Source organism: Hetaerina americana, unplaced genomic scaffold, assembly GCF_022747635.1.
Source record: "Hetaerina americana unplaced genomic scaffold, ioHetAmer1.1.p SCAF_4, whole genome shotgun sequence".
In the NCBI taxonomy this organism is placed as follows: domain Eukaryota; kingdom Metazoa; phylum Arthropoda; class Insecta; order Odonata; family Calopterygidae; genus Hetaerina; species Hetaerina americana.
In genome coordinates, this window is record NW_027286985.1 from 85,704,764 (window position 1) to 85,721,140 (window position 16,377).

The 16,377-nt window shown below is 45.0% G+C and overlaps 1 protein-coding gene across 1 annotated transcript in view; it reads right to left on the reverse strand.

The window, feature by feature from the left end:
- The window catches only part of LOC139692496 (putative uncharacterized protein DDB_G0291608), a 491,283-nt gene that overhangs the window by 43,259 nt on the left and 431,647 nt on the right, over nt 1–16,377 (reverse strand). The gene's annotated exons all lie outside the window — the stretch shown is intronic.

Sequence of the window (16,377 nt, forward strand, 5' to 3'; positions counted from 1 at the left end):
GCGTTTGACATTTGATTGCCAAGAGAATAGGTTAGACTTTATTTTTCCAGCAACGGAAAAAGTAGGAATAAGTTTTTATGATACGAGGGTCATCCGGAAAGTAGTACCCGTTCGTGCCGCATGAAGTGCTGACGACGCGAGTAGCCGCTGGACGAGGTCAGATAGCTTCAGTGGCTTGTCTGCCTTCTCTGAGCCAAGTTGCGTGACGCTAGCATTGCCTGTGTTGTTTCTGTGATTGTTTACAATGTTTAAAAAAATTGAGAACGCCGCCAGTTGTGAAGTGAGGGCAGTGATTAAATTCCTCAATGCAAGAAACGTTCGCCCATGTGATATTCATCGCCAATTAAAGGAGGTGTATGGAGACAATGTAATGGACGAGTCGTCTGTTCGGCGGTGGTGTCGCAACTTCAACATGGGGAGGGGGAACACACACGACGATGAGCGTTCGGAGAGACCGTCTGTCATTACAGACCAACTGGTGAGCTCAGTTGACGAATTCGTGAGGAACGATCGGCGCGTCACAATTGATGACATCTGTGAGCATTTTCCCAATGTTTCTCGAACAATTGTTCATGAAATTGTTAAACACCATCTGCATTATGCAAAAATTTGTGCAAGATGGGTCCCTCGCGTATCTCAATGAGCTGGCGGCGAAGGACTATGCAGCAGGAATACAGAAACTTGTCACACGTTATGACAAATGCCTTAATTTGCTTGGAGATTATGTTGAGAAGTAGTTTAAAGTATCCTCTTTCAAATAAAATTTTTTATGTTTGTTAATATTTACTTTTGTGTTTTTATTTCACGAACGGGTACTACTTTCCGGATGACCCTCGTATTTATGAAGGCGGAAAACCTATACACGTAGATCATTCAGTGTATTGGAAGAAAAATGGTAGAGTGAAAGTGGCCATTGTCACTAAAATCAGTTACTTTAATTTTGGAAGTCTAACCAATGACTGCCCCCATACAAAAAACAACGATTTTTTAATTACTGTATTCAAAATCAATACCGGTATCTACAGATCCAACATTACTACAGAAAAATGCAAGTCTACCAGTACGTTCGTGTGCTCGTGCGTGAATTCGTACTTGCTATATTTACATAAATACAAAGTAATCTTACAGTCATTTACGTTAATTGGAACCCAAATAATCCCAGTACTATTGAGATTACGTTGGAAAACTAGCCATTGGTTTTTATAAGGAAAAGCTCAAGAGAAATATATGGTAATGAGAAACTTTAAACATTAAAAATGGCATAATGGCAGAATTAAAATGCAAATAGAGCACCATACGAACAAATGACGTATCATCATCCGCATCCAATTACGTCAGTAGGGTAGTTTAATGGGAAAAATTAAAACGACAGTAGTCTTCGGGGTGCAATTATTTTTACCATCGATATCCCCGACATTCCTGATTTGAAATACCGCCCGGCAATTAAATATGAAAAGAAGGCACACAACAAGCATTTCTTTGCTTTTCCTTCTAAAATCGAACCGTCTGCGCGCCATGATTTCATTCCGAGACCAAGTTTCATTCATCAGCCTGGACGACTCACATGCATAGCACGTCATAGCACAAAGAGCCCTTTTAATTCAGCTAAATTAATACCAAATTAACTTTAGCTCACAACTGACATGACGTTTCACTAAGCCTCGTCGCTGATGCTTTCATTACGTACGTAAAACTCGCGTTGTTTTACGCAGATAATTGGTGCTGGAGTCAATTTGCGAAAAATTAACTTAAGAGCGCCTCTCGTGGAATATTAAGTTATTTCGCGCATCGCTGCAGCCAAGTTGCACGAATGCACGGCGGTTTCGCGTGCGTCTCGGGAAATTTTAAGCTAAATAGCGAAATAGAACGAGAACTTCCAAGCTCATCCGGAATGCTTTTCCGGAACACGTCAACACGCCCATTTCTTGAAACGCACGAGGTTAACTTCGTGGTTTCAAATTAAGAAAAACGGAATGCGTTCATAATCAACGCTAATTTTTATTGGGAACATCCAAGTGTTACTCGGTATGCATTTAATTTCCCATCTTCGGAGTAAACCGTCCCTTGATTTAAAAAAAAACAAAACTGGATTAAGGGGGACGACCACCTGGAATTTTTACAACGATTTCCAACCCTTTCAAATATTTCCTGAGTTTCCAGAGGGCGATTAGGACCTACTTACTAGCACAAATTGTAACGCGATTAAAAGAAAAAAAAATCATTTTTCACCCTTGCGATCTTTTTTTTCCGTTTACGCTCCCTGTGTTCAGAGCCTCTTTATTTGCGAAAGCACGTGAATACGGAGGGAGGGAATGAAAGAGAGAGAGGGTGCCTTTTGAGCGGGACAATGCAGAGAGGCATTGAATATTTAATGAAAAATTCCCTCCGGCGGCGAAAAAAAACCTTCAACCGAGTTGAACATCCCATAATTGGGTCGGCATCGAACCGTGGTCGTCTTGACGACGAATGTTATCATTTAATCTCATTTCTCTCCGTGTTCCAAGCGATAACAATGAACTTCGCCCTTCACACGGGAGCTAGCACAACTTCCAACCAGCATCTAATCATCACACACAGTTTAGAGAAGAAAAGAAACCTTGTCGCGGGTAATCTTATCTGCTGAAGGTAGGTTTTGAGCGCGGTCCCTGAAAACTATTACGTATTCCCGCCATTACGTAATAGCGGACTTCCCCTTGTTTGTCCGGCAGCATTTTTATTCTCAGTTCTTCACACTTCCCACCAACCTCCTTCATGCCGGCCAAAAAAGTATATCCTGTTCCACGAAGGAATGAACTAAAGCAGGTCGAAGCGGTTCACACATAAGGACAATTTTTTTAAAGAAAATTTGTCTTAGTGGAGGGGGGGGAGAGAGAATTCGGAATGTGCAATAAATGGAACTTAGTGGAAGGTAATTGATGATTGGCATGCTAAGTATTGACGCAATGAAAAAAATGGCAGAAATAGGAGCCTGGATCGTGATATTCTGTGAATACGAAATCAACTCTTTGACGAAATAACACGAAGGCGTATTTTGGGAGGCTTCATCGAGAGAGAGGAAAGGAGGAAATAATGTGGACGGGGTGGAAGGGGATGTTTTAAATTCTGCAATAGAATGTAGGAAGTTTCAGAAACTTAATAAAAATATTAATTAGTCCGTTCATTTACCGACTAAGGTTTCGCCAGTTACCGCTGTCATTGCAGAGGATCGAAATTCAGTAAACAATGGTCCGAAAATAAAATGTTTAATGGACAACATAAGATGATATCTTTATTACGAAATGAACATCTTCCACAATGTGGCGCCATGTTTTTTGGAAATTTAAGGTGAAATCCGAAGAAGACATAAAAGGTGAGTGGAGGAGATACCAAGAAGCATTGGGATATTTAAGGGCCACGATGTATGGGAGAATGTCAGCTAAGCGGGGAAGAGAGAAATATCGAAGCAATTAACACCGGAGATGCCCGCCGGGTCGGAACTAAGTGTGCTCCCCGCCTTCCCTCCATCCTCCCCCCCAACCAAACGAAAGGTCACGGGTTCAAGACTCGCCCCAGGGCTGGATACGAGCTAAGGGAATAATGATGAAAGAGGGCGAAGAAGGCCGAAGAGTCGTCGCGTGGGGACTGCGTGGGCCCCCGAGCCGGTGATGAAAAGACAGCGGACGCAACGCGGAGAAACTTGAAACGTTCATGCACTCGCACTCCGGCTGTTCTAAAAAAATTAATTACTTAATTAATTAACGAGTAAAACGACGAAGAAGAGACAGGGGAGGGTGATTCAAACGTTCACGAAATTCGTGTGACACGACGTCGCTTATTCCGTCACCCCACCCTAGGGGGACGCCGCCCCTGCGGATGGCAGGGCCGGCGGGAGAGTGAAGGGGAGAGAGGAACGATGGGGGGAGACGCTCACCACCGCGGGGTATAACGTATTACGATGAGCCACGCGCGACAACCTAAATAAATAACGAAGCAGCCGAAAACTTGTCCCGGGTTTCTGTTAATTTTTACCCCCTTCCCTTTCGGAGGCGAGACTTGAGGAGGCACCGTATGGGAGGGCACAAAACGGGCCGGCGACAACAATGCCCCCCGCGCGCGGGTTGAAACAATGGGCGTCGGGGGAACAAAAGAGGCGAGCCAAGGCGCTATACGGGTAGGGGGAGGTTGGGAGAGAGGGTTGGTTGGGGAGGGGGAAAGTTGGGAGAGAGGGTTGGTTGGGGAGGGGGGAGAGGAGAGAAGGAGGGAAGCGAGCTTCCAGGCGTGCCTCTCGGCCGTGACGCGAAGCGCCTCGCTCCCGGCTGTTCCATCGGCACGCGTGCGTGTAAATGTTCCAGTCAAGAGCGGGAGACGAACGTCCCTTGGGTGCCCTGGGAGACGCGGAGAGTGGGAGGGGGGGAGGGAAGGCAAGACTGAGTGGGTGCCATTTAGACGCCACCACCAATGGGCGGTTCGAGCAGAGGCCGGTTCGCTTTGAATGTAAGAACTCATGTCAGACTTGACACAAGCTGAAATTTTCGGATCCGAACAGACACCCCACGAGACTGAGCTCAGAGGGCCCTAGACGATGCAGGCAGTGAGAGAGTATCGTTGAGTCGACCGTCCATCTCTACGGCGATTATATGCATAGCGAGAAAAGTGACGACAGAAATGATGAGTGAGGATTATCAGGAATTAGTGAAGGCGTATTTGAAAGAAACTGTGGCTGGTTAGGGCACATGAATAGTGTTTTATCAAGCATTTTCTAGTATCATCCAAGCCACCGCCAGGGTGTGTGGCAGAGGGTGAATACACACCAGAGTCCTTAATCCAACCCAAGATATTTTTGCTGATTCCGGTAAAAATATCGATGAAATACGGAGCACATAGAAATGAATGCTTCTCTAATAAAGCACAAACGCCAGTGTTTTTAAGTGTATAACTCCAACCCGCATTAGTGCACGGAAGTGAAACTCGTGTCTTCTGGAAAAAGCATGAAGATTCACTAAATGCGGTGGGCATGCAGTACTTAAAGGGTGCTCGTGATAGAAATAAGAGAGAAAGGATAAGGAACAAATGAGGCTATGGAAGAATGCATTACGGGTGCAACAGTAACGGATAAGTATGAAAGAAGTGAGCTTTGCTGGTTGGGGAAAAAGGTTTCGTTGAGTAGGTTAGCCTCAGGAGAACGCTTCTTTGTATTGAAACTTATCAACATATTCTTATTATTATGATTCCAAGACATTGGTGTCGCTTCGAAATTACTTCTTTAGATTTACTATTTACGACAAATCACTACCGTTTATGCTTACGACGATGATCAGCACTGGGAAACCGTTGACATATTCCACTTTCATGAACCCTATATGGCGCAAAAGGAAGAAACCACGCCCTTATTATCATTTGAATCGCAGATGCGCAGGAGCGGCCGTACTTAGGTTTACCATCCCGCGAGCTTTCTCGAAGGATTACCGTGCATAAACGGTAGTGTCAAAGTCGAGAAAATCACGGAGTGCACACTACTCCGGCAATCCGCGTGCTCCGTCGACGAGAGCGGGAGAATGGATCACGAAAAACGAGCGAACGCGCAATTAAATAAGCGCCCGAGTACACACCACGAGTTTGGTGGGGGAATCATCGTTAAGGGTTCTCGAATACGAATCGCGAGTTGCTTTTGCCGCGGAGTGTGAGAGGTTGGGGAGGGGGGGGAGGGAGGCTAGCGGTTTTAGAGGGGGGAATTGAGTGGAGGAGGGTGAGTGGTGTTGCTGGGGGGGAGGTGGGGAGTGATTTAGCCTCCCTTCTCCCGCGCTCCTTCGAGGCGCGGCCACTTTTCTGTATAACGACGAGCAAGGCGTGACTGACGGCTTAACGACGAGATACGATTTAGAGGCCACTTGGGAAGCACTTGGGGTGTACTAAGCGAAGTCTCTCTTCTTCCCCCCCCCACTCCTCCACGCAATCTCTACCCCTCCCCCTTCTCCGCACGAACGAACTACCCCAACTCCCCCCCCTCCCCAACGCGCTCACTGCATCCTCTGAACCCAGAGTCACACAAAAAGAGAAGGGTCATCCGACCCAGTCAGTTGAACCGGAGGAAAAACGCAGAAGTTGTGTTGATAATTCATTCCTTTTCACTCCCGCTGCCGTAAGAAAAACCTCTCACACCCCTTCCTCAACAAGACTTCTCGCCGACCTCCCACCCCGTGGTTTACGCCGCTCCGCCCAAGTTTATTCCCGCGCGCGAGATGAATTAAATCCCACTTTGTGGTTACAATGTAAGATGATCCTCCGGTGGGCGTACCAACATCACGGAGAGGGCGACGCGAGGGAAATGTTGCCTGTAAACGAAACACCGCAGGTTTCCTTCCAATTGAGAGCTTATCTCTCTCTCTCAATGCGTTAACGAAATTGACCATCCAACGTTTTCACGTCACTTCGTAAACAACCATCTGCTTCTCGTGCCGTACGTCGAAATAATTTCGACAGTGGGCATCTTTTCGATGGAAAAGTAGAGATTCCATAATGGAAGCACACATGCTTTCGAACCATTCGTTTTCTTTTTCAGACTTCGGAGGAAAGGTCTGGGTGCAGGGAATGTGATCGATTGTGAGAACGGCGAGCATTAAGTGATAGCTCTAGGAGAAGTTGTTACCTTTTCTCGTAGTTCTGCACCACATCCACGGATGACGCTTCGCCAAAAGATCCCCAATTCTATTATTATGTATTACCTCATGTAAAGTTTGCATCAACGCTACGGAGGAATTATTTTTGAATTAATATTTTTTGGTAACCTGCAAGCCGCCGCTAAAGTGTGTGGCAGGGGGTTAATATAAACCAGACTAATAGTTTCACAAATCTAGATCCTCTACGCAGCACACGATCCAACTGGGCAATTAATCCGACTCCGCGAGGATCCCATTAACCTGCAGCATATAGTATTCTAAATGAGACCTAACCAGCGACAGATAACATTTCTCTTTTCCCTTTGCATTACATTCACCTAGTACTCTTATAATAAAACCTAATAAATCATTCTGAAGGAAACCACATTACATTCTGTACTTATATACTTATTTCTTTGAAGTTATAACCACACCATCTTTACAAATAACAAACTATTCACATAGAAATTACATTTTAACTTCGGGCCTAAATTACACGTCTAATTGGTCATTAAAATAACTCAAAATGAATATGCGATTAAGGTCGACTTTACTCCGGAAATTTATACTTCCAACCACAGAAAATGCTTGGCACATCTCCAATGGACCCTGTCACTCATTATGCATGCGAGCATTCCAGTCTATCACCCTGGAAACATGAACGGCATCAAATTAATCTAGTGCATATTCATCCATCCCCTGCCAAAAACCATTGCGGTGGCTTTCAGGGTACTAAAATATCAAATTACCTCTACTTATCCGACCCTTCTTTAAAATGGTAAATTCCTCAACAACTAGCGGAATAAGAGGCATGTTCGGTTTTCCCAGGACATAATTTAAATATAAAATATATAGGGTGCATGGCAGGGGGTGTTTCCACACCACGCACTTTTGAAGTGTACTACTTACTTAGTAAACTTCCAAATACAGGATTCGCGCATAATTATGCTCGGTGTCCTCTTTTTTGGACATTTCTTCCTCTCGACCTGCATTACTAAAACTTTAGCCCGCATAAACCTTCAATCACCATCTACCCGTTTATCAAACATGCAAGCCTTAAACACGACGTGAAACTATCCAATTCTTACACGGTAAACGAGTGCTCCAACACATTACATTCGTCAAATTCAGTGCCGAATTGCATGGCAATGCAAACTGACTTGTAGCTTTTGGAAGTCGAGTATCCGATACTTAAAACCTCATCCCGAAACCAAAAAGAGAGAAGGGAGAGAGGTCTGTAATGAAGCTCTACAAATAATAACTGGGATACAACCGATAACGTTCTCAAAAGAGGAAAGAAGAATCAAGGTACGGATGAAGCAGATGGAAGAGGCTACTCTGGGAGATGTAGCTTTGTCTCCAACTGAGAAATGGAGCAGGAACAGGAATTTTATAAGAGCGTACTTCCTGGATATGTGGGAACGGGAATGGGAAACATTAGAAAAGGGTAAAACAACCAGACAATTTTTACCTAGCGTGAAGGAAAGAATGAAGATCAACTTTAAAACTTACAACGGTATTACGCAAATTTTAACGGTACACGGGGAGTTTAGATCATACCTCAAGAAAATAGGGAAAAAAAAGGAGGGGACGTGTGAATGCATGATGGAGGAGGACACGGCAATACACAGAGTCCTTTATTGCCAAATTTATGCCGAGGAAAGCCGCGAACTGGAAGCTATCCTTGGATATTTGCATAACGTCCAACAAATTGGGCAATACCTACATGAGGAACCGATTAGGAAAATATTGGAAAGATTTATCAACAAAAGATAAAGTAAGAACGGGGAGAGTAACGGAAAGGAATGGCATGTAACTCATATTTTGTATTTTGTAAAATTAACGAAATTGTATTGGGGGTTTAAACATAATGCACCCCAAAAAAAACTGAAATTGAAACAATAAATTGCCCGATCCTGCTCGAACGGGCCCAATTATTATTATTATTATTATCCTTCTCTCTCTCCCCCTACATTTGGATTTCTCGTGATATCAACTCTCCTTCTCTCTCTCTATTTCCCCGTCCGTGCCCTCCCTTTCAGCCCCACGTCCCACCATGAGTCCCTTTCGTGTCGTCTCGGGGGAGAGAGCGAGAGAGAGAGAGGAGCCCTTTCCCTTTTTTGTTTGATTCCCACGTAGGCATAGCCACTACCCACCACCGCGCATGCGCCCGGGGAGGGGAAGGAGTGATTTTTTTTCCCTTGAAAGAGCGAAATAATGCATGCGCGTCCGCGATTGTCATTCACTCGATTATCCCGGCGGAGGTGGGAGGAAAGGGTGCGGGGTGGAGGGGTGGTTTGGCGCAAACGGAAAGGAGGATGGGAGAGGGTGGAGCATAAAAGAAAGCGGGGGGAGGGAGGGGGACGAGAACATATGAAAGAAGAGAATGGAAGAGGACGGAGAGGAATGTGTGATACGCCATCGTCGTGCGCGAAGTAGAAGGCAACTGGGATAGGGGAAAGCGGAGAGGGGGCAGGAGGAAGGATAGAGCGAGAGAGAAAGAGAGAAATATATAATATAATGTGGGCATATACAGCGAGGGCTGACTTCATGAATTAGAATAAGTCGAGACAAAAGCGGAGACTTCCTCTCTTTCTCAGCTCGGAAGGAGGAGAGATAAAATGCTACATTGAACGTCACCGCCATATAAACCGCTTTCATACGCTTTACTTCGGGGCTTCCCCCCCCCCCAAACTCCCTTCTAACCGAGGTAATTTCAAAATACGCAGTACTTAAACATTCAGGCTGCGGAAATCTTCCGTCATTACGAAGACTTAATAATGCTTCCGACGCTCCTCGGAAGTTGAGAGTTGCAAGCGCCGCGGCGAAGTCTACTCACACTGGAAGTCGAAGCAGCGGGTGGGAATATGGGGGAGGGGGATGGTTAAGGGGGCGGGGGTTGAAGGGGTATCGAGGGGAGGGGAGGGAAGATGGCACACACCCCGCCGGCGGAACATTAGGACGGATTTTATGACTTGATTATCCGCATAACTTATTTATGCATGGAGAAAGAGCACGGACATTAATTCTCTTCTCTGTGCGTGGGCATGATATACAATTTGTTTTAACAAACTCTCAATATAAATCCACCCGGATGCCAACGATGCATTAAACATGCCTCGCCCGATGCTTTACGGGCCGCGTTCGTCCACACGGCTTCTCCTTCTCCGGCGATCGCAATAAATTCGCCCCGTTGAAAATTTTCGCCCTGAGGGAGATGAGTCGCCTGTTCTCCTTTCGAATAGCTAACGACTGAATCGCATCGCATGAAAATGCCATCTTCTTCCTTCTTCCCCAATGCCGCCCTCCCACCGTTGATACACTTGTCATCCCTGCTCCAGATCGTTGATGACGGCCGTTTATAAGTACACGTCAGCACCTGTCTTCCAAGTCGCGTAGGCCACCGCACGATATTCATTCGCGTACAACAACCTTGGGACACCTAACTCGAATTAGTCGGTCTGATTTCGATTGATCAGCCTGCACTCCTAACTTTCTAACTCTCGAAACATGCAATCACATTTGGAATACGTCCCCAGTATTACGAATCCTTGGGATAAATCGTTGATTAAAGAACTAGAGAGGTATTCACAGACTTCTAAGGTTCAGAGAAAATCCGCCAGATTCGTTCGTAATTGCTATGATAAGAAGACGAGCACGGCAGAACTTGTAGAGGAATTACGCTTAAAATAAAAAACGACAATTGGAATTTTAGCAAGGTTCAGAACACACGAGTTTAAACATGACACGAAGTGAATCAGTATGGCCCCACAATATTTGGGTGGCTTAGAACACAAATGTAAGATAAGTGAAATATTCGTTCTTTCCTTGGGCAATCAGGAATCATTATAGTTATAAATTGAAGTCATAATAGAAATAGCAAAGACAATCAAATGACAAGCGAGGACAAGATCACACACTCCGCAGACATATGGTACATTTGTCGGTGCAGATGATTGTGTATGTTTTTGTAGTTGTGTACATTAAACTGTGTTTTGCATTAATATATTCGACTGAGTGGGTGCGAATTGGCATGTTTTTGTTTGTTTTGCATGGGCTTGCATTCTATTTTACGGGTGGCGTGTTATCACCCCCTGCCATATGCCCTCGCGGCGGCTTGCGAGGTATTGTGTAGATGTACATCAGTATTTTTCTTAATATTCAATTGGCGAGTCTTGAATCTCGTCTTCCACCTTCGCCTGTCTCGAATTCATCATTCTCAGCAATTCAACTCTTCAGCGCGTCCCCTGATTCACACCCTCACTCCGGCCGGCTCTTATCTTCCTCTCTTCCTTCTGTGTGGAGTAGGGGCGGTGCTATATTTCATCCATCTATGTGTCCACAAAAGTTTACCCTCTTTGCTTCCACGGTATCCATTACATCGGCGTTGATACCCATTCGTTCTCTTATGTTTTTTTTCATATCGGACCCCATCCATCTTTGTAAGTCTGCAGCTCCGATTCCAGTAATCCTTTTTCATCGCCCTAAGTTTCCGTTTAATCCCTTCGCTTATTTCCCCCACACCATTTGCGCCAAAGATTGCAATACAATACTGTTCGCCAGAAATTATTTTATCCGTGCGAATGAAACTGTGCAGAAGGGAATGATGGCACATTCATTTCCAGGAAAAAAAGTACCCTATGATGTATGACCCTGGACTCTCGCCATTGTTTTTTGTCTCGCGTCTATGATGTGATATCATTACGATTTAGAGTACATCATGCATAATCTCCGCGAGATTCCCTTTCGGTCTAGTCGGTTTATCGGATATGGCCCCGGGACATTACAATTTTTTTGACCGCTTCCATTCAGAATGTTCTATCCTTACAAACGTCTTTCGCCTCTTTCACATTCATACCCCCTTTCATTCGGGCTCTTCGATCGCATTTACCCCTCACTTTCTCCGTTTACCAATTCCACTAAAGTCAAAAAGAAATCAAAAATTTAAACCATAATAAAAGAGTGTCCGTATCTTCTACCATGGACATTTATCTGCTTTACATTGGTCGAGTCAACAGTTATAAAAGTCGACAAAGCGCAGAATACAGGTTAAATTATTAAGAGCGTGGATCTAACACATGTAGAAATAGATGAAAACGCAAGGTGTGCTTATAATTTTAAAAATCTGGTTTTTGCGAAAGTGAATAATTTCAAATTTTGACTTTTGTCGAAACTTTCGCAGAAACATTATTATTAAAAAAAACGGAGATGAGAAGTCTCGTTTGCAGTAACGTGTTCCATATAGAGCGTTTGTAAAAAAAATCGATTTTCAAGCATCGGCGTTTCGTAATGGGCGAGTTTCCCGTCAAATTAAGCATATAAATTACTGACCCGCCACAGGTTGTCAGTCCAACCGACACGCCCAACCACATCGATGCAGTCATCCTCAAAATATGCTGGATGGTGACCCCAAATTTATGTCCATCCAAAATTTCATAATGTTAATTTTTTAGGCTCGCAAAATTTCCCGTCCGTCACGCACGCGAACCAAGAAAGTCGTCGTCCTTAAAGCAACCATTGCTCTGATTACTTTGAGAAAAAGTTTCCCAAACAAGAAAAGAATTTACGGCTCCAGCGATCCTGAATTGTGTTTCCTCTAAAAGGCCTTGATGACTGCGACTTAATGACAAGATCATAGGATGGATAGATGGAGGGAGGTTCACGTGTAAGTCCCGACCGAAAGCATGTTATGACGACGACGTAATTGGATCGTCAATGAGGGGATCTGAATCACTAATTCCGCAGTGAGATTAAACTCTCGCAGGGCTGCTGAGCTTAGGTGGATCCCACGCTGCGCACAAAAAGAACGCTAGTGGCAGCATTTAGCTCCATAACATTTCAACGCGGATAAACGACGCATCCAATACATCTGGCGGGCAGGGGAGGAGCGGAAGAGGACCTGTCTGCTCCGGCGGGAGGAGAGAAAGAGGGCGCGGGGGGGGGGGTGAAATTGGAGGCTTTCCGCGCTGGCATTACGCGGCTACGCATTAGCAGAAGGAAGAAAAGGAGAAAAAAAAGAACGACTTGGGTGGTCTCGATTGCACGCAACGCGCATATATACATGAGCATGTGCACAGCCTTAATATCGGGTCTTAATCCTCCACACGTAGGTGCACACGGTGTATGAGCGCCAGACATTTCGCTAAAGCGGCACTGTGATCTCCCATCGAAACGCCATAACGACTAGTGTAACTCGAGTAGCCGGGAACACGCCTCCATTGTTACGAGGGGGTGGAGGAGGAGGGCGTGGAACGGGTGGTAGTACAGGGGCGGCGGGAAGAGGCGGATGTTCAGGTGCCCGGCGTCAAATTTAGCGCTGGGGAAGAACTCTCACGGGGGTCGCTTAATTGTACCCTACGCCTCCCATCCCCTTCCCCGGCACCAACTTTGCCCCCCCCGACTAGTTTCAATGCAAAAGAAACAGTTCCCGCTCCAGTTCCCCCCCCTGCCCCCCCTCATCCCGCTCACCCTCAACGCCAGTAGAAATTGGTGCCCAGCGAATCGCCCAAGTGACCTACCATCGATAGACCTCGCCCTGAATGCCAACGAATGAACAACACGAGGATTTCTATCACGCACAGATTCTATCACGCTATCCCATCTCGGAATAAAAACCATTTCTTCATCAATCTCTTCTCAATCCAAGCAAGCCTATGTCACACCACTAATAAGTTTTCCGTCGTATTTAAACTATCGAGAATTACCTCCTTCGGAGCTGAATTCATCGACTTACGTGTATTTCGACCAATAAAAATTACGTTTCCCAATGTGGGAGAAAATCATGACGCCTTCGTCTCGTAAATGACGAATCATGGGAAAAACATCATTATTATCAATTAAATGTACATTAATTCAAGTAAGTCAAAAAGGAGAGTTATTCCTACGTCACTTTCTATAATTATTAATTTATTATTTGAAATGCCCATCTATGGTATTATTTTTCAGAACTTGGCAAGGCTATTACGACAGAGAGAGAGAGAGAGAGAGAGAGAGGAATCGAAATAATTGATGCGTTAAGTTGGGGCACTCAAAAAGATTGCAGTAATTCTAATGAAAAAATTTACCGTGGAAGAAAATAATTTCCATTCAACGTCCTTTCCTATCAGCTAACTTCCTCTTTGTCACAAGTGGCGTATCCAAGCTCCTAGCCCCACTTGGAAAATATTCATGCCTTTTTAAAATTCAAAATAAATATTTATTAAGCACTCGTCAGCTAATTTTGAATTCCAGCTGTCCTCGAGCATAAAATTATCCACTGCGGGGAGCGTCAGGATGTCTCAATTATTGCCGTGGGTTTCAAATTCCCCATGATTTTCAACTTTCTTTTACATAAAACAGTTATAAAATTATTTTTGCTAATTATTTATTTCATCGCATTTTTTCGCTTCCGCGTCCACTTTCAACATTCTTCCATCCCGGGGATCTCATTCAGTTTCTCCGTCTACAGGACTTCCCGTTTATTTCCAATATGGCCGTCTTCGTTTCGTCTAAATACGCGCCCGATAAAGACCCCTCCCATTTCCATTGTTTTCATTCGAAGACTTCCCTCTATTCTTCGAAGGACTTCTTTCTCCACATTTCCATTACTTCCAACCTTTTCTTTCCCGACGCTGTGATCACCCATGGCTCCCTATCGTAGAATACCAATGCCCTAGATATTTCTTTCAAAGAAATTATTCCTTGCTTCCAGCATTTGTGTCGCTGGGTGTTGGAGACTTATCCTTCTTGGATGAATCTTTGCTTGGGTTTCCCGAATAAAACAAGCTCTCCTAGCATTTTTTTTCCATTATTGGCCATCCACATTTTGCAAATAGGAGAAGCTGCATTTAATCTTTGTTTTTATTGTCCTGTTTTATATCTGTGTCCTTCTCGTTTCTCTTCCTCAGACGATTCCCTATTCGCCTAGTATTCTGGGAAAATTAAAGACCACAGAGTCCACCTTTGTTCACTCTCAGAACTCCTCTGGTGGCTAGTCTTGAGAGCCTTATGAACGACTCCGGGGATCAGGATGTTGCGGGAGATAACGTCATGGCTCCGTACTCAGAGGGGTTGGGGTTCTAATCCTAGAAGGGGCAAGATTTTTCAATGGCATCCCGATTCCTACTTGAGGATGAGGAGAGCACAAGTGAAGCAAGCCATCCGTCGGATGGGACGTTGATTGCAAACTAAATTCCGATGCCGGGTTTCTCTCCACCCTTCTTCCATTCCCTGAATATCTTACCCCTACCGAATCACACACCTATGCCTTATGGCATAAATGCCCTTAGCTATTGGTCGCCTCCATTTATAATTACATCGTCCCCTGGCTTTCTATCAAGGGTGACAGAAGGGTTAGCAAGCTACGTGGATGCATACCTGATTAACTGGGCCGGCATTTCCAGAAAAAAAATTACTTCGTTACCTGACAAAAATATTTACCCCCTTAACATCATCTTTCGGACGCTTTTTTTTAACTTTAGTGATGGAGGGCCGACCGACCTCTCTGTGCCGGCGAAGCCAAATTAGTACCGGACGGTGTCGAACCGAACAGAGAAGTAAACACAAGGACAAAGAGAAAGAGAGAGGTACCGATCAGAGACGGTGAGAGGGAGAGCTTAAGACAAACTCGGCATTTTGGCGGCAATCGAAGGGGAACGGGGAAGGGGTATGGATGGTGGGGGCGTGCGCGTGATAAAGAGAGATGACAAGGGATCCTGTGAGAATGAAAAGCAAATAAAAAAGCAGAGAAGGCGGAAGCCTGCACACTGCGAAAAACAGGTAGGGACGGTGATGGCTGTCCACTGAGAGGATTTGGAGGGGTTGGAGGAGGGTGGTGGAGAGGAAGGCGGTGCCGAATCCGACGCCGTCACCCAAGGGGAGTGTCCAAAATTCCCGGAACGCCCGGCGAGATAAAGCAGGGGGGGGGGGGAATTACGCGGCCGTGCTTAACATTCCGGCCGGCGCGATTACGTACGTAAACTTGCGCGGGAGGAGGCGGCGAGAAGAGCCATTGATTTGGGAGTGTTTAGCGGGTCCATCGCTTTTAGCTCCAACCCCCCAGGCGGGCGGTGGGAGGGTTACACAACTGCCCCCAATCACCCCCACCCCATCGCATTCAAGGCAGAGGAAGTCATTGGGTGCGCTTGGACCGTTGACAAAGAACTCTGTTAGTTATACGGTTATACATGTATGTATAGAAAAAATATATTATATATTGTGTGTGCATATATATACATAAACACACATTTATAATTTGTTTTGATCATATTTTTTTCTTCTTTCGACAGTTTTGAAATATGTAATATGGCTTGATTTTTTTCTTATTTTTCCCAGGCGCTTGCGCTTTAAAAATTTTTACATATTTTTCGAGACAGTTTTGGCGTCACCGATGCCGCGAGGTTTATTCAGTTATTTTATTCCGATTAATTTAATTACGGATGTTATACAGGCATTACAAGTGAAACAACAACAATTAAGAATGCAACAGTCATTGATTGAAATTCTAGAAAAATGGAATACTCATACGCGAATGAACATCCCTAAAGGCTGTCTGCGAGCCAGAAGTATCAGTGTCAACTTTTCTCTAGACTTTTTTAGTTCAGGGGAAGCATCCGGGCATACACGACGGTTAACTACTTGGCAAACGTTAGACTCCCTCAACGGATGCGGCCGGGCCAATCATCGCAATCACCCGAGGCGTTTAACGACGACGAGCAAAAATAGGAGGACGTGGGGAGGGAGAGCGAAAAAACAAGGAGTAGAA